The sequence below is a fragment of the Adelges cooleyi genome, unplaced genomic scaffold (genome assembly GCF_023614345.1).
Source record: "Adelges cooleyi isolate 19-005CV unplaced genomic scaffold, UGA_ACOO_1.1 ACOO_flye_CR_arks_rails_tigmint_CR_PRNA_127, whole genome shotgun sequence".
Lineage (NCBI taxonomy): Eukaryota > Metazoa > Arthropoda > Insecta > Hemiptera > Adelgidae > Adelges > Adelges cooleyi.
In genome coordinates this window covers 6,798-30,342 of record NW_026095781.1, presented here as the reverse complement: position 1 = coordinate 30,342, position 23,545 = coordinate 6,798, and the positions used below count along the sequence as shown (strand labels likewise).

Below are 23,545 nucleotides of genomic sequence, written 5' to 3'. Positions count from 1 at the left end.
TTACTTTTTTACACTTAATCCAATAGTTAACATTTTTTTTTCTATTTTGTGTTTTATAATTTTATTTACTTTATTAATTATAAAAACTTAATCGTAAACCACTAGAAAGTTGTCAATAAATTCTGTAATAGCTAATGCCAAAACTATGCCATCATGAAAATAATTTCAAGATTTGGATTAAGACAATAACATATTTTAGAAATATTAACATTCTCAGCAGTATTTTAGATTAAATTAATATTAAATAAAGAATTCATCATTAATAATTAATAAATAATGTATAATAATTATAGATTGTTAAGTATATGTGTGTTGAAATACTTAGAGTTTAAAAACTTTATGTCACTTTCAAAATGATAAAGTACTTTTAAATTATTTTATTGAATTACATTTTTAGCTGAATAACTATATATAGTTGTCTAATATTTGATTTGAACTTGTGAATCCATCTTATTCTTCTTACTGACTTAATGGAAAACCGTTATCTGCAATAGTGTGCCACAGTAACTAAAAAAAAAAATAATAATAATAATAAATTGTTAGTGATGAATTCATAGAAATTAACTAAATTATTGCAAACTGATGATCTTATATATTTTACCTTAAAATAAAACACCTATAAATTAACTGAAAATTGAATACCACAACATTCGACAATGTATTGATGGAATTGGTTTAGACTGATTGACTACAATAATATAATACACCAAATTTGACGTTAGTAGTAGTGTAGTTGTAGACAATAACAAATATCAATTTAAGTTGGAATAGTCCATATTAATATTGAACATACTGAAATATAGAATTAAAAAAATTAAATAAGTTTCTTAGATACTGAAATAATTATATGGTTAAGCAACAAATATCAGTATTTACACATATTTTTTATAATTATACAAGTATGATAATTTTTAAGTTAAACGTTAATTTTTAAGTAACGCATTTTAATAAAACATATTAAGTATGATAAACATAAGTAATCCAAAAAAACTTATTATGTAAAAACATTTAATAAGTTCATGAATAATAAAAAACGATTAATTATATTTTTATAATAAAAAAATGTACTTATACAATACACCTATATTAATAAATACATTATCTTACCTATTATTGATTCAGTAAATGATGATTGAAGATTCAATTTTTTCATAAAAAATTTTATATTTTTTCTTTGAATTCAGATACCAATATGTTAAAACACAAAACTACACATTTATAAGTTTCTCAGAACAAAGACATAATACTGTAAAAATAAAAGTTTTAATTAAAATATCATCAAGCATAATTGAAATTACTCTATTTATTTTAAATAACATATTATTATTATAAGTACCTTTAATTTTGATATTTGATGTGCATACATTTTATAAGTAAGGTTATAGGTTTTATAGACTTGTCACTTGAGCAAAACTCCATCTTGGTATTCACATTGATTATGGATATTTAATATCAATGTTATTATTTAAAACACAATAAATGTTGACAAGTTCATAGATCTAGTAAGTTATGATACTATATTATTATAATATACTATGAAATTAAGACGTACAAATCGCATGAATAAACAAAATGTGTCAAATTAACCAAAACATATAATTGCTAAATGCTGGAAAAATATACACAAGGTATTGATAACAAATTAAACATACCTACTATTTTATAAAATAAATGTAAAAGTGTGTAGTGGTGGTATATTTGTCAGTCGATATAGCGGTTATCATTATTATTTACTATCGGTGAATTATTTACCTAAAGTAAATAGTGTTTGGTTACGGTTATGATTTTTAAACGCTACTATAGCTATTGTCAAAGTTAATTGTCAATAAATAATAACAGAGAGCAGTCAAGTGTCACCTTAATATGTTAGTGTCTCCAAGATATTTAATTTATTTTTTACACTCCCTTTAATTTTAAAACTGTGTAGCTCGTTAACTACTCAATCGATTTACCTAGTTTTTATGCCTAAAATTAAATTTAAAAAAAATAAACACGATCATCAAAAAAAAATTGGGGGTTACCATTTAAAAATCCAAAGTTGATATGGTTTTAACGCATAAGGGATGGTGTTAAAATTTTGAAAAATACATTAAATTTGTCCCGCCTAATAACTATAATAGTACAAAAAAAAAAATGAAAAAAGTCTAATATCTTCTTTGTTTACTACTGTACCGATTGCACCATTTTTTTTGGCCCAGTCTATTAGATAATATTATAACTACGTATCACTAACTGCTTATATATTAGTTATAAGGGTGATTTGGCAAATAGTGTCATTTTCATTATTGAAATTTTGTAAAAAAAATTGTTATTTTTTTAAGTTGTTTTTAGTTATCCTCTGCTTAATTACTCAAAGGTCAGATTCTAAAACGTTTAGTTTTTCATTCATCCGATAATTCAATAAGCCCAATTTCGAGGATATGAGGTCCAGGGGTGTGTTTATTTACTTGGAAACTTTAACTATCTTATTTCACTTTTTTCATTCTCAAAACATTCATTGTTCCAATTCAGCCATAATATTCCAAATTTCGTTTTTTTTCGAGTCAATTTTATAGTTTTGTTTTTTAGATTAGGTTGGTGGGACTCTATCAAACATCAAACAATTTTTATTTTATTATAACTGTAGACGGCTAAGTAATCGTACAATTTTAATTATTTTTCGAGAAAATTGATGTCTTCCGAAAATACATACAACCTATCACCATAAACACATATACCTAATGTCTATATTGTAATTTATATTGATATTTAATAATATTACCATCTAAAATTCGCATCGAAGAATTTTTTGAGTGGTATTCCCAATTCCAAGCATCTTTTCTTAGGGATAGGTAGCTTTCCCAGTTTTTTAATTGTTATAAGCTGCATGGAAAGCGCTCCATAAATCGGTTGATTTAACAAAGACGGCCACTAGCTCTTTGCAAGGCGTCCACTTTTAATCCAGTGTCCTACAAACAACAAACCAAATTAAAATATTGCATTGTGGAGTGCATATTTACATGTACCATAGATTAAATATACTATATGTATATTTATTATATGCATGTACACACCAAAAGTAAAACGATTATATTATAGATAGTATTATTTAATAACAGACCAACATAAGTGTGTACTTAAATAACTTCTATGAGCCCAGAAACGTTGAGTATCCAATTTATTTCGCATTATAATGTATAACCTTTAATCATTTTCTAAGTTAGTTAGTTATTAATATAATTTATAACATTAAACCATACTTTATAATGATTTTTTTGTCTGTAACCACTGTAACTTATTTTTATGTTATTCTTTAATTGTTTAGTGTTGATAGTGCGGTATAATCTAAAAAGAGACGGAATATTAGTGACAAGAACTAAAATTTAGATTACTTAAAAGCACGTTAAATGTATTCTAATATTATTGATAAACAAACATTCATAAACTTTGGATATGCTTTTTGCATATCACGTCACGAATAAAACTTTTGTCTGTAGAGGGCTTTAAATTAAAAAAATGTATTTTTAACTAGTAACTTTTTCTATGAAATATTTGTTGTAAAAGTTTTTCTAGGGTATTTTTAGAGCGTAACAGTTACAATATATTGTCTTGTAAAAAGATACTTCTAAAAAGTATTTTAACCCATTGGTACATTCTAAATAAAAGATGAATAAAAACGTATTTAAAATAAGACAGAGTTTCCTGAGGTACACTTAGGTAGTTTTTTAAGGTTTAAATGTTAACTTTTAGATATTGTACACAGTTTATTTTAAAAACCGATCAATTTTTATGATATGGTTTTTAGGTAACATTTTTTTCTGGAACCCTATTTACCTACCGCAGAAAACAGTAAAAGGGATTTTCATTCCCTTAAATTAGTAACTCTCCTAGAATAGATTTTAAATAAACCGAAGAGACCATGAAAAATACAATTTAATTAAATAGACTTTTCTTTTGGAACCAAGGCGCAACAAACAATTTTGAGTAAATTAATTTTGGAGTAGTTACTCTCCTCCTTTTTTACTCTGCCTTTTCTAATTTTTTTTTTTAATATATTTAGGAGAATATATTCAAAAGTCTTGGAATTTATGAACAAATATTTTATTACAAGTATATAAACAAATTATAATTTCCACTTAATCCACATCTTGTTAGGTTGATATATTATAACCTTAATCATAAAGAATATTGAATTCTTTGAAATACTTGTAATTTCTTAATTATTCCAGATTATGAATTGACAGCAAATACTCCATTTGATAACTACAATAGTTGAAATGAGCAGCTATAAGATTGGTTGCTATAAATAAATACTTCCTGGGGGAAGAAAAAAAAAGTTAAAATTTTACAATAACCAATTATTATGTATATACTCACCAAACACGACTATTCTAATTAAAAAAAGATGACTTGTAGCCACTCAGCGCATGTCACAAAAATTGGTCGCTGTAAATTATGTTCGTTAAAAAAATACAAAAATTAATAATTATTTTAATCATCATTATTTATGGCTATACTTACCACGAACGATTATTAAATTAAAAACAGAAGATATGTTGCCAGTCAGTGAAAATTGTAAGAATCGGTTGCCATTATTCAAGTTTCCTAAGGTAAGGTAAAACAATTATTATTTTAAAATTATCAGTAATTTCGTTTATACTAACTATAACCACAACTGTCTTAATCCAATAATGAGAAATGTTGTATTTCAGCAGGACCCCCAGGAATTGACGGCTGTAAATGAGGTTCCTGCAAAAACAAAAAAATAATAACGTATTATTTACAGTTATAAGGTTTTTGTCATTAAACTTGTTAAAATATGATAAATTCGAACTTTTACATTATAATTTGTAAATATCATCTTTGGACGTTTAATAGCTTCGCGTATAAACAAAATATCTATCGCTGTTTTAACTAAACGTTTTAGTAATAACTTAAAATAAAAATCTATTCAAAAAATTAGTACAGTGTAAATCTGCATATTCTAAACCAATCACAGTCCAAAAAAAGCATTGTTTGAACCAAAACTGACTGTCGTCAAATTGTCTTTAAATTTTATTCATTCTTCTGAACCGAATGGTATATAAATATAATGGTGGTTTCACCACACTTCACTAACCTCTTATAACATGATGGATAAGAATTAAAATAACCAAATATTTAAAAGTTCAGACCAAATCTGTTGTAAGCCCTGACAATGATAGCATTGCTACTAAAATACGCGTAAACAATAAAGTTAATTATTTTTTGTAGTTTAGGGTTTTTGAAATACTTAACTTTTTTTTTTAACTATAATAACCATAGTTGCTTAGCTGTTTGTTAAATAATAACATAATATTTATTATTTTCTAAGTCACATTGATGATGTGAATACAAATAAAATGTGTATCGATTTTTTAACTAAGTGCTTAGCTTATATAATATTATCATTTTTAATTAAGTCAAAACCGGGTTTGATAAACATTCCAAGAGTTTTACGGAAACAAATACATTGTTTTTTAAAATAAAGTCCAAAAGATTTGTTAAACAATATATATGTGCGTTAAACAAAGTGAGAAATAGAACACTAGGACTTCATCTATTATTATAGTATGAGATTAACTTTGACAATTGTAGGGTATACCCTATTATGATCATTAGAGTAAAGTCTTATACACCGCTGAAGAACAAATGTTGATTCTGAAAAGGATTTATTTTTAAATAATAATTTTCAGAAGATATATATCAGAAAGGTCAAATCCTTATGGGTAATAAAATTGTTATTTGAAGTATACAAAAAAATAGGATAGTTTCAAAATATAACAGATAATTTATCTGCCACATTAATTAATTTTAACAATTTTTGTTAACATGAAAATGTGTTAGCCGGTGTCAACCACAAATATCACATTTTAGTTTCGATGCAGAGCTGAGAGACTATTTTGAATTAAATTACATTATTTTATAAGATATTAAACGTTTTTAGGAAAATGTATCAATGCGGAATACTTTGCACACACCATCTATTAATTAAACTAATTATGTATAAACTCATAACATTTTAACCCCCCTGAATGTAAAAACTTATAGTATACTCAACGTAGAATTGACCAAACCATTTTTTTTAAAGATTTATCGTAATATACCGGATAAAGAGTATATAATTATCTTATATACTCAATGCCAAATAGAAATCAAGTGGTATTTCATCGTTCAATTCAATTTAATAAAATCGGTTGGTAGGCTGTAAAAAAAAAGTAGGCATAATGCGATTTAGCTTCGTCCGCAATCAAATTTAGAAATTGCTAAAAGTTTGCCTAAGTGTACACACCTTTACACCTTTCTAAAAAAATCGCTATCCGGGAAGGGTCGCCGCGTCAGTCTGTCGCCAGAGACGGGGAATAAGAGAAGGGTGGCCTTTTTTTATCAGACGGTTTCTCGCCCGGCAAACAGTGTACACTGACGCTAACCATCTTAGCGACTCGTCCTCTTAAAAACCAAAATGGGTATATTATAAAATGAATTTAACACTTTCGACTTCAATTAAGGTTCATAAATACACTCGACGGAGTAAGAATGAAAATTCAATTTGCATAATATTGAAAAATTAACAACCTTTCATAAAATATAATTTCTTTATCGTTGGATAACAACATTGTCAAAGTAAAAGCTTTTACGGCATGAGGTTATTATAGAAAAAGGCATTATGTTATGCAAAATGTGTAATTTTGCATAACATAAACATATTTTGTGGTAAAGGTTGTTTTGTTTTTTTTATTTAATGGGGTAAAAAATTGAAAGATAATTGCCGTAGAACACTATCAGGAAATAACTTGGCGAAATAAATTACATTGTACGGAGTTCGTAATGAATAATAAAATAGAAAGTCGTTATTATCAATCCCCTTGAAAATTTTACAAAGGGTCATAACTTATAAATAAAGACGGATAACGGATTTAACGTGATATAAGCGGTGCACATGAATGACGATCGATTTGCGGGATTCTCGCTGTCAACAGAGGTACCCCGCCATAGTTTATAAACGGGCGGATAATAACTATGAAGAGGAAATACCGCATAAAATTGGTCGCTTTTCTTTTGTATAGGCTTAGTAATATAAAGAGAAACATAGACTTAGTATAATATACGTAACACTTAACTGTATATGTTTAAACCATTGCCTACAGTATTCACATTTCACTACACAGTTGTTTAAAAAAAAAAAATTATCAAACATGGATTTTAAGAATTATTGCATGTAGATAATTTTTACTAGTTAATACTGGTTCGTACTTTATATTACTTATAATAAAATAGATTTATCTATAAAAAAAAAAAGTATTGTTATCTATGATTAGGATGGAGAGGTCATATGTCTATATAGGAATTATTATAATTAAAAGTTATAAGATAACTTTCAAATGAACGCTTCGATGCGAATCTAAGGATAGGTAGTTTGTACAAACAGAACAGTCCAAACTCCAAACCAAGTATAAACCAGCATAGTAAGAAAGTATAGCACGTAAGTGAGTAGTAGTAGTAATTAGTATTAGTAGTAGTGAGTAAGTAAGGTAAGTCCAGTGTTTACAGACAAAAATACAAAATATTGTTAAAAGCATTGTACCTAATGACAATTATTTACTTAAAAATACATTTTAGTAAAATGGTGGATACGAATTTTAGGTCGAACAATTTTTTTTTCTACATTTTAAAGGGAAAGGGATACACTTCTTAAATTTATCAAACAGCTACGACTTCTAATCTTTAGAGTTGCTATACGAAAAAATCGGATAAGTGGCTTAGAAGACCGGTAGACACAAAAAAAATAAATAAATAAAAACACATCATTGTAAATACAACTTTTCAGCTCCGCATCAAAGAAAAAAAAATCTTCAAGAGCAGTTAAGTTTAATTATTTATAAATAAAGATAAAATATTTAAATCAAGTATACTTAACTCAATTTCTAAATCAACATTACAGAAAAAAATGTTAAACATAGTTTCTTGTATAAAAATCTACTTAACAAATTGGGGCGATACTTCTAGAACTATACTTTAAGGAGTAATGTTATACTAAATCAAACCACAGTAAATACTAACAAATAAAACAACAGTGTTTTAAATACAAATTAGTAGCGTAATTCGTGTTTTAAACTTTACTAAATTAGTTATTTATTAAAATATTTAATTGCATATTTGAGTTTTGTAACTATTCATATACAAGGTGGTCCACAATGATTAGACAAATGAAATAACTTTTGTTCTGGTGAATATTTTTGAGATTTTCACCCATTCTTTTTTAAAAATTATTTTGAATAAAATGAATTCAATTTGAAAAAAAATTGAAAATGTAATAAAACAATTTTAAAAAGTAAAACAGGTAAGCGCAATGAAACCCGTGGTGCTTATATCGCAAATGAGTATAAATTATTTTTAAAAAAAAAATCTTAAAAATATTCACTAGAACAAAAGTTTTTTCATTTGTCAAATAATTGTGGGCCACCCTGTATAAATCATTATGCAATTATTATATTACCAGAACTGCAAGGCCATAAATGGAAGTCAAACCAGTAGGGTGCGTTTCTCCGCAATAAATCAATAACGCTGGGCAACAGGTGGGATGCATTGCTGCTATGCATTACCCTCCGAAAGTTACCCACATCCCTCTCCTCCTACTGCAACTCCAAAACGTCACGCAGCTTAAGGCCCCTGGATACCGACCGTTTTTTTCAGCCAAAACACATAATTTTTTGTCCAACGCACAGGGTGAACCATTGATCCGATAAGCAATCAAAAAACAGATATGAATTTACTAATTCACTTGTCATGAAGTTTACTTGAGATCGGTCAGAGCACTTTTTTCAATTTTTAGTTTTAACCCTTTCCAAATTTGATTTTAAAATTTAAAATTTTATAAAATGTTCAAACGTGTTTTATGCGTAGTAGGAATAAGATATCAAAAAAGTACGCTGACCGATCTCAAGTAAACTTCATGACAAATTCAAATCTGTTTTCAGATTACTTATCGGATTACTGGTTCAGCCTGTGCGATGGACAAAAAATGTACTATTATATTAACTAAAATGGCTTTTACTCATAGACAAAATTATTTAAATTAAAAATAATACCATGAAGCTCATATAAATTAACCGGTAAATTAATCAACATGGTCGAAATTTAATAAAAACATAAAAATATTAAGTAATACGCTCATAAAACGTTGTGAATTTGTATTAAACAAATACGTTTGTAATTTAATAATAAATTAAGTTAGATTTGGTGTGATACATTATATTAATCAACATTAAATATATAATTGTTTTTTTTCCAATGATTATTTCTTATGGCGTAAAACTAGGTTTTGATTTTAGTAAAGCAAAAAATAAATTTGATGCAACAAAAGATTTAAAAAAAAAAAAAAAATAATTAATTTCCTTATTAAAACGTAGAACTTATTATAGTCTTCTACTTTGTATAAAAATAACCTATCTATAGTCTTCCATAAATATTATTGTAACCTTTAATTTTTAACTTCGATGCAAAGCGAGAAGGTATTGGTTTTACTCTGATGTGGGCTTTTTTTTCGCTGTATACACTGTAACTTTTTTAATACTTGACCAATTCCTTCGAATAGCAACTCTATAAATCACAAATTTTATCTAGTTTGTACTTTGGGGGGGGGGGGGTAAAAGTTGAAAAAGTTTAATTCTTTACAGACGAAATTTGAAAAAAACAAAAAAAAAACGTACGAGTTTTTAAGTTAGAACTTTTACTGGCTATGATTTCGAGAAAAAGAGTCGGATCGAGTTGAGATGTATAAGAAATAATTATTTGGTATGCCCGCATACGTCAGTTGTATCAAATTTAAACTATACCCATTTCCCACCTCCCTAGGGGGGGTACAAGTTTTTTTGTTTTTCGGGGTTTTTAGCCGTAATTTTAAAACCTTTGGGTTGAAAATTTGCCAGTAGTTAGAACTCATATGTATTCATTACTAATAAAACGGAAAAAAAAATTCGGCACTACAGTTTTTTTTTAATTGCCTGAAAACTGTGTTTTCGCAGATTGCGTATATTTTAACAAACAGACCTAAAATCTTAAAAAAAAATGTATCAAATAATTAAAACAATTTTATGTTGACCTATGTAGAATGATACTACTAAGTTTTGTACTCAAGTACCACTTTTGACTTTTATTTTACACAAATTCAATTTTTTTTTCAGGTATTATGACATTTGTAAAGTGATAATCGATAAAAGTTTAATACAAAAATATTAGAGTTTTTTTTGCAAAAATCAAAACTAAAATAATATTGTTTATTGATAATCGGTTTTTTATTTTGTAATTTTTAAGTGAACATTTATTTGAAAACGTTTATAGCGATTAGCCTGGTCGCGTTATCAACTGTTCATCGTCTCATGTACACGGTACAGGTGGGAACGAAAAACCCCTTATCGGACCGAGCCGGCCATGGTGTATGAGAGAGAGGTCGGGGGTGATGACATTTGTACGTAGTCGGTATTCGGTAATTCGACAATCAGTTATTGATTTAACATTGATCTGGAGTGTCAATCCGCTGTCGTTCCGAGTATTATTATTTTTATTGACATATAGTAAAATAACAAGACAAACAAGTATATGTGTTATTTGGTCAACTATGTTTTTGCAAAAAAAACAGTAGATGCACTCAATTTAATACTTTCTAACTTTGCTGGTTTATACTGTGCTTGGTTTGGACTGTACTGGCTTGAAAATCTAACTACCGATTTGCATCAAAGGAGTTTTTCGGAAGTGATTTTATCACTTTCAAAATTAAAAATTCCTGTAAACCTGTGACCTCCCCGTCCCCACTATGCCCCGACCCCACTGCACTGGTTTTTTAAATATGTTTTTATTATATTAAAACATTTAATGATAACAAATAGAATTTTCAGATTAAAAGCATTAAAAAAATTGTTGCAAATATAAGTACGTTACGAAAAAAATATTATTTTTTTATTTTTTTTTTTTTATCAATTTATACTCAATTGCGCTACAAGCAACACGTTTTTTATTGCACTTAACTATTTTACTTTTTTAAATAATGTTTTTATTTTTTTTTTTAGTTCAAGATAGCCATTTTACTAAGATTAGTTTGATGAAAATGTTGACTGGTCGATAACTAGATTTTGATAATTACTTTTTAAGCTACTAAACGTTAAAGGGTACGATGGGAGGTGGAGTGCGGTAGAGTAATGCGCGCAGATAAAAATAGCTCTACGCGCTTACTCTACCCCAGAGGCGGTACATATATTCAAATTTTCCGATAAAGGCGTTGTAGTCAATGTTGGAACTTTAACAAGAGTGGATAAAATTTTCTGCCATCAGTTAGCTATCCGATATCACCCGATGGTTATACCAGACAGAAAAGAATACGACATCAGTCACGACTTCAAGTAAGACTTTTATTTTAAATACCTTAAAATTAAATGGAACAAAAACCGGCAAATTTTCTATTTTTTATTTTTGTTTTTAAAATGTCATTAAAGCATTTAAGTTTTTACTTATTAATAACTTTTCATCAAAAATCAGCATTTTAGCTCGAACAGAGAAAATAGTAAGCTACATGAAACAAAATTTAAATCCGTTTAAAAAATTAAAGTTGTATAACTAGAAAAACTTAATATTTTTTCTTTTTAAAACTAGATGGTATATTTAAAATGGCTACAAAATAGATGTTTGTCATTTGTTGCATATATTTTGCTATTTAATAAACAAAGTTTTCGCTCCTCTTTACCATAGTATATACCGGGTTATTCTTTCCCTATACTAGAGTTTACTCTTAAAATATTTGCAAATTTGTGATGTTTCTTTTTGAGAATTTTTTTATTTATGTTTTAGTACAACAGTAGACAACAGTATAGTAGAATAGAAGACAACATTTATGTTTAATAATTTTAAATTGTACCCATTATGACGCGTCGATTACATCTTATTTGCCAGCGTTAAAACATACCTACACATATTGCGTTCCATCGCTGCTTGTCGATTTAAAACCAAAATACCTATAACGAAAATGAGGGGATAACAAGATTTTGGAAACAATGTCATAGCTTTTTTTTATAAACCTAATATTTAAAGATTTAAATCACCTTTTTTTTACTTTTTCAAAATAATTTTAACTTTTTTCCTATTATTTTTTTTTAATTCGATAACATATTGTCTGCAAAATGTTGTTATCTTTTGATTTTATAATAAGAGTTTTTACACTAATTGTAATATGCACCGGGTAAAATGCATTCTAGATGAAAAAAATCATTTAAATCACGATTGAGTATGATGTAATTGTCCTAAAAAAATAATTAACTACCAAAAAATTTAAATAATTATATATTATAATAAAAATCGTGAATTAGCAACCAAATTATTTTCGATTCTTCCAACTTCAACAACTCGTAAGTAAAATTTCAAATCAATATTTTAAATTCTAATTTTAATTTTCAGAGAACTTAAGTAGTATTGTAACAACCTAAAAAAAAAATTACATCTTCCATTTTTATTTTTTTATTTTTGGCCACCGTTTTTTGATTTTAGACCACTGTGCAGTGTTTCTACGCACTAACCGTGGTTCAAATCTCGGTATATATTATCGGTATATTATAAATAAAAAAGGAATTTGTTTTTACTATGTTAAATAAATATTCTAGAAGTATATTTGGGAATTTGAGGTAAATTTGAAAAACTGGGTCCAGGAGAGCCAGAGTAGCAGCGGTGTAACACTTGTATAGAGTAGTAACGCAGGGTAAACGTGAGTCCAGTCACAAAAATAGAAAAAATATTTAAAAAACCATTTGAAAAATTACATTATTATACATTTTAAACAAACACAATCATTTTTATAAAATTAAATCTGTTGATTGTGACTGCATAGTTTTTTTTTTTAAATATTTTTGTTTATTCTGATTATGTCGCTATATCTTTATCTTTTATACGTGGTATTATTAAAAAAAAATATTATTATACCTTATATCATAAAACTTTTATTTTAAAAAAGGGGTAGAAATGTTTTCCTTTGTTTCTAAGTTTTAGGACTGAAGGTCTGAATATTAGACTGAAGATAGATCTAGAGCATGTACGGTTTTTTTAAAAAAAAATCTGTAGTCAAAGTTTTTTTATATTAAGGAAAACCCAAAAACAGAGAAGATCATAAACTTTGACCGTTGTAAATTTCTAGGTCACTAATGTTTATGAATCAACAGTTAACAAATATTTGAAAATATTTTCATTATATTATTATTACGATATAAGTAACCATGGAAACAAATTATTATAGACAGACGTTGTCTCATCACCGTAATTGGTCCAGAAAAAACTATACAACACTAGCACATAAAAAATATAAAACGATGTGAGATTTACTTACCGTTTACTTTTAACAGGACCGCTGATAACTGATGGTTCAAAGTTTGCTCGTTGTCGACCAAATTATAAAGTAGACATAATTTCGAAATTTACGCGGCTAACAGACTGCCTAACCGGAGTGTGCGTGCGGCTCGGTTAACATTTAATAACAGACTGTCGGGTACTGCCCTGGGAGACTGCAGCTAGTAAGGGAAGGGTCGTGGTGGTGTTAAATTTCAAAAAGGGTTCACCCGTTCTGATTCTCGTTTTCGTGTCGTCCACATCCCTTTGGTAGTCTACGCGTGGTGTTTACACAAAACATTTGTAGTAACATAAATCATATGTTTAAGTTTTAACTATATTTATTAAACTATAATTTTGTAATAACATATTATATATTCAAATTCATACTATATGTGACATTTTTATATAACTATCATGTTATTATTATTCAATATACAACGCGCGTAGTGTGATATAGAACCTCTTTGAATAATTTCAATAAACTTTAAATACTCTAATAGATAGCGTACATACTCATTACAGGTGTAACATTTTCATAACAATAAGTTCATTAAAGAAGGGGTCGGACACACGACTCGACACGAACTTAACCAACACAAAAACGCACTATTTAAGCCAGCCTACAGCGCAGCGAAGCGCAGTTGCTCTCTCACATCTCTCATACAACCTTCCTCTCTTATTGTGTGGACGCCAAAGTCTAGCTGTTATCAGTCCGCCGCGGCCTACTTTCCTTATTGTGTGGACGCCAAAGTCGGGTAGCTGTTATCAGTCCGCCGCGGCCACCAATAACATAATCCTTCCTTATTATCCTTACACATACATACGCCGAGTCCGTAGCGATATATGAAAATACTATACTCATTACAATTCAATTACTTAAAACCGTACGAGTTTCTTATCACACACGTGTCATTATTAAGCAATAAAAACACTGTTGTTGTTTCGTTCATACATATACCTATACCTATACCTCTTAAAAGTGTCGTTAAAGGTCATTAATTCTAGCGGTCGAACAATCCTATTACACCCATGTGACTATTTTTGATCAGCAAGGAATGTAGTCGGCTTATAATAACTCAGTAGACGTTGTTATTTCTGACAAGCGCATTGATTATTATAAAACCATTGGTAGACCGTGTACTGAATTACACTTTAACGAGAAACAGATGGTCGTAAGATAACGTTAAAACACCAGTGTCTGAAATATTTTATGAATGAAAACATTCGCGTTAAAACAACGTTCACTTCGACATATCAAGATCACATACTCAAGGAATATCGACAAGGTCATAGAGCTTCGAGTAACTCCACGACAAGGTATGTACTGTATACTATATTATAACACTGTGTAATAGTAAGTCTAGAGGCAGGAAGTTGAGCCCTTGTAGTAAACAAACACACATGCACACCCCGATTAAGAGACGTTTTCATACTTATTTAAAATATCCACTCACCGCCGCTTCCCCGTGCTTTTCTTCTATTACACATTAAACAAAAAACACTCAAAGGGCTAATATTTAACGCAACCTCAGACGATAGGACTGGATCAAAAGACTGTCAACGTTTTAAAATAATATCAACTCAACATAATTTATAACACATTCTATTACAACTTATTACACATATTTGAATTTTTTTCTACTACCGGGTACAGCTAATAAATTAGTTTCCTATAACTGTTTTAACATTTCGGAGGCTTAGTTTTTAAATTTAATATGGAAGGTGACAATTCACGAACGCCCGTTCATTAATATGCAGTACATAGTATTACCGGTATAACATGTTGTTAAATCGTGATTTAATTAATTTCATGAAGGATATTGATATTTAATCATACATAACATAATTTAATATCGTCAAACGACCCTGGTGATAACGCTTGCATGCGATAAACAGTATCGCCGGAATTACACAAAATGGATCACCACCATCATATAGAACCTTATAGACTTCCCATGAAAAAAATACTTTTGTGTTTCACGCAAGAAGCAAGAAATAAACAAATCAGTGTTTTTTTTTGTAAAAGTCTTTTATTTAGTTGCAGTTTATGTTACATATTATATTAAATTTGTGTTACTGATCTTAATTTGACAGTACTATATACAACTTACCATAACACATATACAGAGTGTATCCATTTGATGTAAGGCAATAATTGTCTCAGAAAATATGAATGTTTTAATAATAATGTTTTTCCTATGTTTGTATGTTAGGTTAGGTTAGTTATCTTCATCCATTAAACGTAATGCGTGTATGGATCACATGTTTTTAATTCCATTAATATGTAGACAAACAATGTTAGCGTTTGAATTTTATAATTTTCGTCAATCTGTTAATTTGCTATATGCTTTGCAAATATATTACATTTCCTCTTACAATTATCATATGTTTTCGGTTTGCTAAATTCATATTTATGTTCGCATTGTTTTGTATGTGAGAACCCAATAACTAGACATAATGAAACGTTTTGTAATAATGATAGACAAGTGGACCTTATCTACATATTCAAGCACAGTGACGGTGACAAGTGTTATCGACGGGGGTCAATATTTTTATTTAATGGAAAACTATTGTACTACTGTTGTAGAAACCAAACGAATATTGAAATATTGATCTTAAATTCAAATCTTTGTAATGTCATAGCAAACGAACAGATTGATGAAAATTCAAAATTCAAACCTACATATTTTTGGAACTAAAAACACATGTTCTCATTTGAAAAAAATGAAGTCCATACTTCTTTTATTATAAGCGATAAATGCAAAACTTTTTTTCGTATTGAAATATATTGTAAAATACTTACCTCAAAGTTTAGGGGAAAAACATTTTCCTAGAAAATGAGTCTTACGTCGTTCTGTATTACATATTGTGGTAGGCGATTTTATTTCGTTTAAACTTTTTCATACTTCAATCAATATAGCGTAATTGCTTATTTCCCCTACTGTGCTAACATTTTACTACGATGACAGTTTATTTCAATTTCAATTGTCAACAATGGAAAAGCTATTACTGAATATCAGTGGAAATGACATATTTTCTTCTTATAAAAGTATTTCATTTTCGTATTACCTACTGTATGACTATTAGCTCTACACGGTGACTTAAAATTGTTGATACAACTTGGTTTTATCCCTATCGACCACAGCTATACTGTCAATGTATATAAATGTACTTTGAGAAGTGATTTCCGCTTGTGCACTCCAGGCGGTTTCTATATTCGGCGTTTGACAGCCATCTACGCGAATACGAATTTTCTTTCAGTGTGAACCCGGAATGGCTATTTCAGGAGAGACCGAACTCGGATGTTAGAATACTAATATACCGTTTTTGTGGGAACTTCCTTTTTTGTACTATTATTAGGGCCTATAAGTTAAGACCGCTACGTGTTTAAAATATGTAATTGTATATATATATATATAGATATATTCATAACAAATAAATAACTACAAGGTTACAAGGTTACTACTCCCTTTTGAAAATTATAAAAACAATTTTAAATGTTCCAAATTTAACTTTAAACTGCTGTAAGTTCTTGGAAAGTTGTCAGGTTAAGTATATTAACTAAAAAGTTACAATTTTACTACTTTTATATAAGCAAACCAACTATGACCGAGCTGTACTCCAAAATATTGATCGATTTTTTTTTTATGCCGAATGTGTTTTACAATTTAATAAAAAAACATTTCAATGAACTTCCAGTAGTACAGCTCAATAAATACCTTAGATAAAAAAATACAAACAGTTAAAGCCAGTTAAGAACGTTTACTCTGCGCTACGGAAGTTGTTTTAAATTTATAATTCACCATTAAATCACGTTTTTTCAACTTTTATTGAATTTTTCAAATGATATTTCTAATAGCATTTAGTATTTAGTAAACTATAGTTAGCTTTTATATGCTTATTTTGGTTTCCTCTACATGAAATTTAAAAAAAATCGTAAGTGCTTTTGGATGAATTTTTTACGATTTCACCTTTTCTTAATTTTTTTAATTAAACTTTTTTATAGTATTTATTAAAGTTATGATACAAAAAAAGATCAATATTACCTAAGGTATTCGTGGTTTCAATAATAACTAAATATATTTCTCTTAAACATTGTTTAAAGTCTAACTCTGCACCTTCTATTAATTATTAGAGCTGTTCATCAGTAGTTCTGTTTGTACAACTCTCTTAAATCGCAATATCCAAATCAAATGCATTAGATTGGTAATTAGTTTTCACTGTTAATATTATATTATATCAAAGCTTACATCTTTCTTTTATGTGCTAAATATTTTATATAGTTGGTTAATTTGTTATGGTTTTTCGTTTTGCATACCACATGGAATCGACAGTGATGTAACACAAATTCATAGTAAATATTCTAATTTTAAACAAAGCTGTTTTGGATTTTTAAAATGAAATTTAATAATAAAAGTTATTGTATTTGTATTTATTTTTAATTAGGTATGAAATATTTATGGTCTATAATACAAAAAAAAAATTGTATAGAAAATAAAAAATTGGTATTTATTTTTATAAAAGTATGAAACACTCGTCACTCGCACTGTTTTATTTTTTATAAATATATTATTTTTTATTTGATCTGACAATTTGTCGTTATTTATCCCCTTTAATACTTTTTTCCCCGTAACAAGCTTGAATCTCATTACCAATTCCGCCCTAATGTTTACATGGTAAATGCATTTTTTTACTGCTCTTTGATTATTAGGCAAAGGCGTATAATTGAACTTATACTAATTCAATATTTGATACACCCTTATACAATTAAGACGCGACTGCAATCGACCGTAATGTGTATGCCTCGTTTGTGATACCCAATAAAAGCGTATAATGCTTTAATTGTATAAACGCCGTAGACCTCTAACACCTGAATAAACTTTTTAAAAAATGTCTACAGACAAACAGTCAACAGAGCAATAATTGAACGACTGACGAATCTGAAAATGCATTAAAAGATGTACAAATAATAGGATTTCGGATTCGGAGTTAAAAGGACGTTTTACAGCCTAATTATTAAAAAGTTTGATGTACTCGTAGGTAATTTTTTGTCCAGACTAAATTTATTTGTACAATCAGTTATTTTATCAGACCATCAACAACGTTCGTTAATAACTACATTATTTGTACCAAAATATATCCACGCAGATTGCGTTTTACTGTTTTTTTTTCTAAAAATCAAATGTGATAGTATCTCTTTAATATCATTTGTTTTCGGTTACATATTAGATATTTTCCCACAACGCCGACAATAGAACGATTAAACGCATTCTGCGTAGTTAAGTTTTTACGCTATAAAATTGAATGCATAATATTATCTAATGTAATCTTGTATAAACAACCAATATTAAATCATTTATATGTTGAACATAATTAAGAAAAATTTGCAAATATCAATTGAAAATCGTTATTATTAGCTATAAGTTAATTATCTATGAAGGCTTAAAATATAGTTTATTATAATACAATTAAAGTATATATTTATTTATTATGTATAAAGGTAAATACTATCTTGTGCAAATTCAATGAATAAAATTAAGCGCATGTACATATAGGTTTATACTTATTTTTAACTTTATTTTTAGATACATTAAAAAACGTTTTGACAGTTTATTAGCGGAGATTAGGGGAGGGAGCCTTGGGATTCTAAAATATTTGAAGCTTAAAATTAGTGCTACATTTATTTATTTTTCAACAAATTTCTCACTAAGAAATAAATGTAGGTATTTTGAAAAGCACTATTTTTAAGTTTGTAGTTTTCCAAAAAAGTATCATAGTTCGATTAAGACACTTCCAGCTTTCTGAACACGTTAATTAAATATAACGTAGTTCAATATATTACTATTATTTTATTATTCATAGTATTATTCGTATAGTGTATATTGTACACGTATTCAATAAAATATCATTACACAAACAGTTTTAACTTAATCATATTTGACTAAAAATGTATAGATGAGGAGAATTTCCACAAAAACTAATTACCACCTCTCAGATAAGGGCGTCCGTAGGGGGGGGGCAAGTAGGGGCAGTTTAAATTAAAAAATTACATTTTTTTTTACTGAAAGCCTGATATAATAATAATAACAAGTACCAAACAAAATATAATAATAATCATAGATAAAGAATAACGTCGTACAGATATAATATACGTCCGTCTACCTGCGTTAATTCGTTTATAGTATACAGGATGATATTCCAATGGAATGAAACGCATATATATTTTAAATTAACGTTAAACGTTATGTGTTAGTGTTAATAAAAACAGCACATCGCTGTCCGTCTACCTGCGTTAATTCGTTTATAGTATACGGGGTGACCCACAAAGATTTGACAAATGAAATAACTTTTGTTCTAGTGAATATTTTTGAGATTTTTTTTTTTTAATAATTTATACTCATTTGCGCTATAAGCACCGTGGTTTTTATTGCACTTACCTGTTTTACTTTTTTTAATAGTTTTTTAAAATTTTTTATTACATATTTTTATTTTTTTTCAAGATAGCCATTTTGTTCAAAATAATTTTGAAAAAAGAATTGGTAAAAAAAATTTGTATTTTTATTCATCCGTTCAAAAGTTATATTCATTTGAAAGTGAGAATGACTGATGACGGGAGGTGGATAATAAAAGATAAGAATTTTGAGTAATATTACAGCAGGTATAATTTAGACTACAGCTGAATTATCAAAACAAATTAACAAATCATTATTAAATCATATTAACAAATTTTGACATTGGCCCTTCTTGCACCAAGCCACAGAGTTGTTAAACATAAAATTAATTTTAATTATTATATTTATTATTATTATTTAGTTATTTATAATGTTTTCCTAATGAATATTATTTTGTTTAACCTACAGAATTGGGGCATACTGTATTGCATTTTTTTATTTCACTACGATTATCCCGGTTAATTTGTCACCTGGATGCAATAGTTCAGAAGAGTGGAAAACGCTATAAAAGTAATTTTCAATTATAACTATTTTTACAAATCAACGCATACAAATATTATTAATCATAAATATTATGTTTTTTATTTAGGTATTATTAAGATCAATGAAATTACAGCAGATGAACTAAACTAGATATCAATTGAAAACTAGAAGTTACAAAATTAAACAACTTGGCAATATCAAATATGGTTTACGAAAACGATGTACGTAATAAGTATTTACAACAAATCTTTACAAAATTATTCGTTAGACATAAAGACACTTTTCTTTGGAAAATATATAACTATTTTTGCTAAACTTAACGGTTATAAATTTCAGAATAATGAACATTTTATTTATAAGAAGCATCATTTTTTTTGTAAAAAAAAAACTTAATTTTTTTTTAAATCGAAACACCTATTTTTTATTTGATTAATACGTAGAAAATAATAATCGTGTTTAGTCGCCAGTTTTACTCTAAGAATCGATGTCTTACTCAATTTTGACAAAACTGGAGATTACACGTTCAGAATGGAAACATCTCATTAATAAGGAACGGGGCTTTTAAAAATCACAGCAAAGTACAAAAAACGAAGAAAACGGTCAACGCAACGGATTTACGTCGGTCACGGAAACGACGTTTCGGAATTTTAATCACTTTAGCCGACTGATTTATTAGAAAAGAAACGATTGTAATGATATTATATTATTCAAATGTACAATTCTTGATTCGTTATGTTCCATAGTCCCAATGCTCAAATGACTCCTATTATGAACATTAATTTTGATATATAAATGTTTTTTTTTAAATTTTAGACGTACTCGTGTGTAGTATGACTTACCAGGTTAGCAGACAGTGAAAATTAATTTTGCAAATCTATGGCCACTCGAATATTGTTATCAGAATTAGGATTATACCGTCGTTTTTCTTATATACCAGCCGGTATGTTTTGACCAGAAACCGGGTGTGTATACAGATTGAATGAAAAAATCAATTGAAACCGAACTCTAGAAAATATAATTATTATAGTTGTAATAACAATAAGATAAGTCAATGTTAGTGTAAATGTAAATTTTCCAGTCTAACTAGTTACATTAGTGTTTGAGATATTCTTCTAGCCCTTTAACATAAACAATTTTTTTTCGACGATTCGTAGTAAATTACAATTACAAGTATAAATTTAAGCTCTACCCACAACTGTTTGTAAAATTTTAAAAATGATACACTATTTTGTACTTCATATTTAAATGAATTCAACTTATAACTATTACATACGCTTTTTTAAATAGTAACAGAGACCTTTTTTCTATTTTTTATTTTATACTTAATAAATATTTAATTAATCGTTATTCATGGTGAAAAATTTAAACCACTCAGCCTTTTTCCCACTCATAAGCGCCACACAAGAAAACAATTAAATTCACACAGGGACTCTTGGGAAATCTCGTTGTTCTGATGGCTTCTAACAATAAATGTTGAACGGTTTATGGTAACAGATAATAAAATACTTGATTAGACTTACCTTGGCAATTAATAGACTAATTCCATTGGTTTCAACTGGTACCATATTTGGGTGACCAAATTGACCATTTAAGGTGACCGTAATATATGGTAGCCAACATAAAGCATAGACAATTAAAAATGTGTAATTTTTCCGTCTTATATTTCGGAAAAATTACACATTTTTCTAGAGTTCCGTTTCAATTGATTTTTTTATTCACTCTGTATACACACCCGGTTTCTGGTCAAAACATACCGGCTGGTATATAAGAAAAACGACGGTATAATCCTAACTCTGATAACAATATTCGAGTGGCCATAGATTTGCAAAATTAATTTTCACTGTCTGCTAACCTGGTAAGTCATACTACACACGAGTACGTCTAAAATTTTAAAAAAAAACATTTATATATCAAAATTAATGTTCATAATAGGAGTCATTTGAGCATTGGGACTATGGAACATAACGAATCAAGAATTGTACATTTGAATAATATAATATCATTACAATCGTTTCTTTTCTAATAAATCAGTCGGCTAAAGTGATTAAAATTCCGAAACGTCGTTTCCGTGACCGACGTAAATCCGTTGCGTTGACCGTTTTCTTCGTTTTTCGTACTTTGCTGTGATTTTTAAAAGCCCCGTTCCTTATTAATGAGATGTTTCCATTCTGAACGTGTAATCTCCAGTTTTGACAAAATTGAGTAAGACATCGATTCTTAGAGTAAAACTGGCGACAAATCGATTGAGATAATTGGTTTTTGCCTAAACGTACTATTTCGTAGCTTAAAACATTACTTTTTTTTCAAAACGTTATAATATAATAATTAAATGCTTCGCTCTAAAAGAGCAAAAGCAAAAATTATGTGATTATTCCATTCCAATTTATATTAATTAACTCAAAGTATGTTTTTTTATTTACCTATTTGTTTTTATATTTTTTAGTTTTAATTGTAAATATATTTAATATAAAGCTATTAATTACACAAAGCACATTATAATATAAAGCGCAAGTTAGCCATCAGCAAGATATTAAAATGTACATTTTTTTGTATCATATTACAGATTATGAGTTATGATTTTACAATATAATTTTCTCTATCGCGGAAAATCCTGAGTCCAATTATTATAGGTAGCTTTATAATTTAATTTAACTGTAAATATTTAATTTAATTTAATTTTAAACATGTTTAACCCCAAAGCACATGCATCCTTAACTTAAGAATACATTGTATATGGTTATGGTTTTTGGCAACTTTTTTCCATGGCCATTAGGATAAATTAATTGCATTTTTTGTATTATAATATGAAACTAATAAAACTATTTTTTCTCAAAAAAAACTTGTTAAATGCACCATCACATTATTTGTGCCACACTAATAATAAAACGTAGAAATAAGCCAACTTTGAAATGTAATTTTTTTTTTTTAATATATACCATACAACACCTATTTACTAACAAGTAATTACCTAATAATTGTTCGGCTCTTTTTTTATATTTTTTGTGTGTGTCACTCCGCCTATTTTATATCCGAATTAACACGGACCCAGGTAACAAGTGTAAAACCTTTATATACATACTGCTTTTTATTCATTTTAATATTTTAATCGATAACTTAGTTCTTACTCGTCGTTAAATTTGTATAATAAATAACATTGTACGTTGCAATTTGAGAGTTTAGTTACTTGATTTTAAGGTACGACAACCCTTTTGATTTTCAGGTGATTATAAAAATACATAAATAGTCTC

General features: G+C 28.0%; 2 long non-coding RNA genes across 12 annotated transcripts; one reads left to right on the top strand and one right to left on the bottom strand.

Moving 5' to 3' along the window:
- Positions 1-288: 288 nt before the first annotated feature.
- On the bottom strand, positions 289-13,506 carry LOC126847879 (uncharacterized). Of its 9 annotated transcripts, none has more exons than XR_007687149.1 (12): positions 13,361-13,506; positions 4,644-4,728; positions 4,501-4,584; positions 4,357-4,425; positions 4,151-4,296; positions 3,240-3,324; positions 3,101-3,181; positions 2,762-2,948; positions 1,337-1,609; positions 1,108-1,246; positions 602-792; positions 289-507 (listed from the first exon to the last, which is right to left on the bottom strand). It is a non-coding gene; the product is annotated as an uncharacterized LOC126847879 (long non-coding RNA). The 9 variants fall into 9 exon arrangements; XR_007687150.1 differs by having other exon boundaries at positions 3,022-3,181; positions 4,186-4,296; XR_007687148.1 differs by having other exon boundaries at positions 3,054-3,181; positions 4,186-4,296.
- On the top strand, positions 11,274-23,462 carry LOC126847880 (uncharacterized). 3 transcript variants are annotated; one of them, XR_007687156.1, is made up of 4 exons: positions 11,274-11,393; positions 20,223-20,324; positions 20,404-20,518; positions 22,861-23,462. It is a non-coding gene; the product is annotated as an uncharacterized LOC126847880 (long non-coding RNA). The 3 variants fall into 3 exon arrangements; XR_007687157.1 differs by lacking the exon at positions 22,861-23,462 and adding an exon at positions 20,634-22,810; XR_007687155.1 differs by lacking the exon at positions 22,861-23,462 and having other exon boundaries at positions 20,404-22,810.
- Positions 23,463-23,545: the final 83 nt, after the last annotated feature.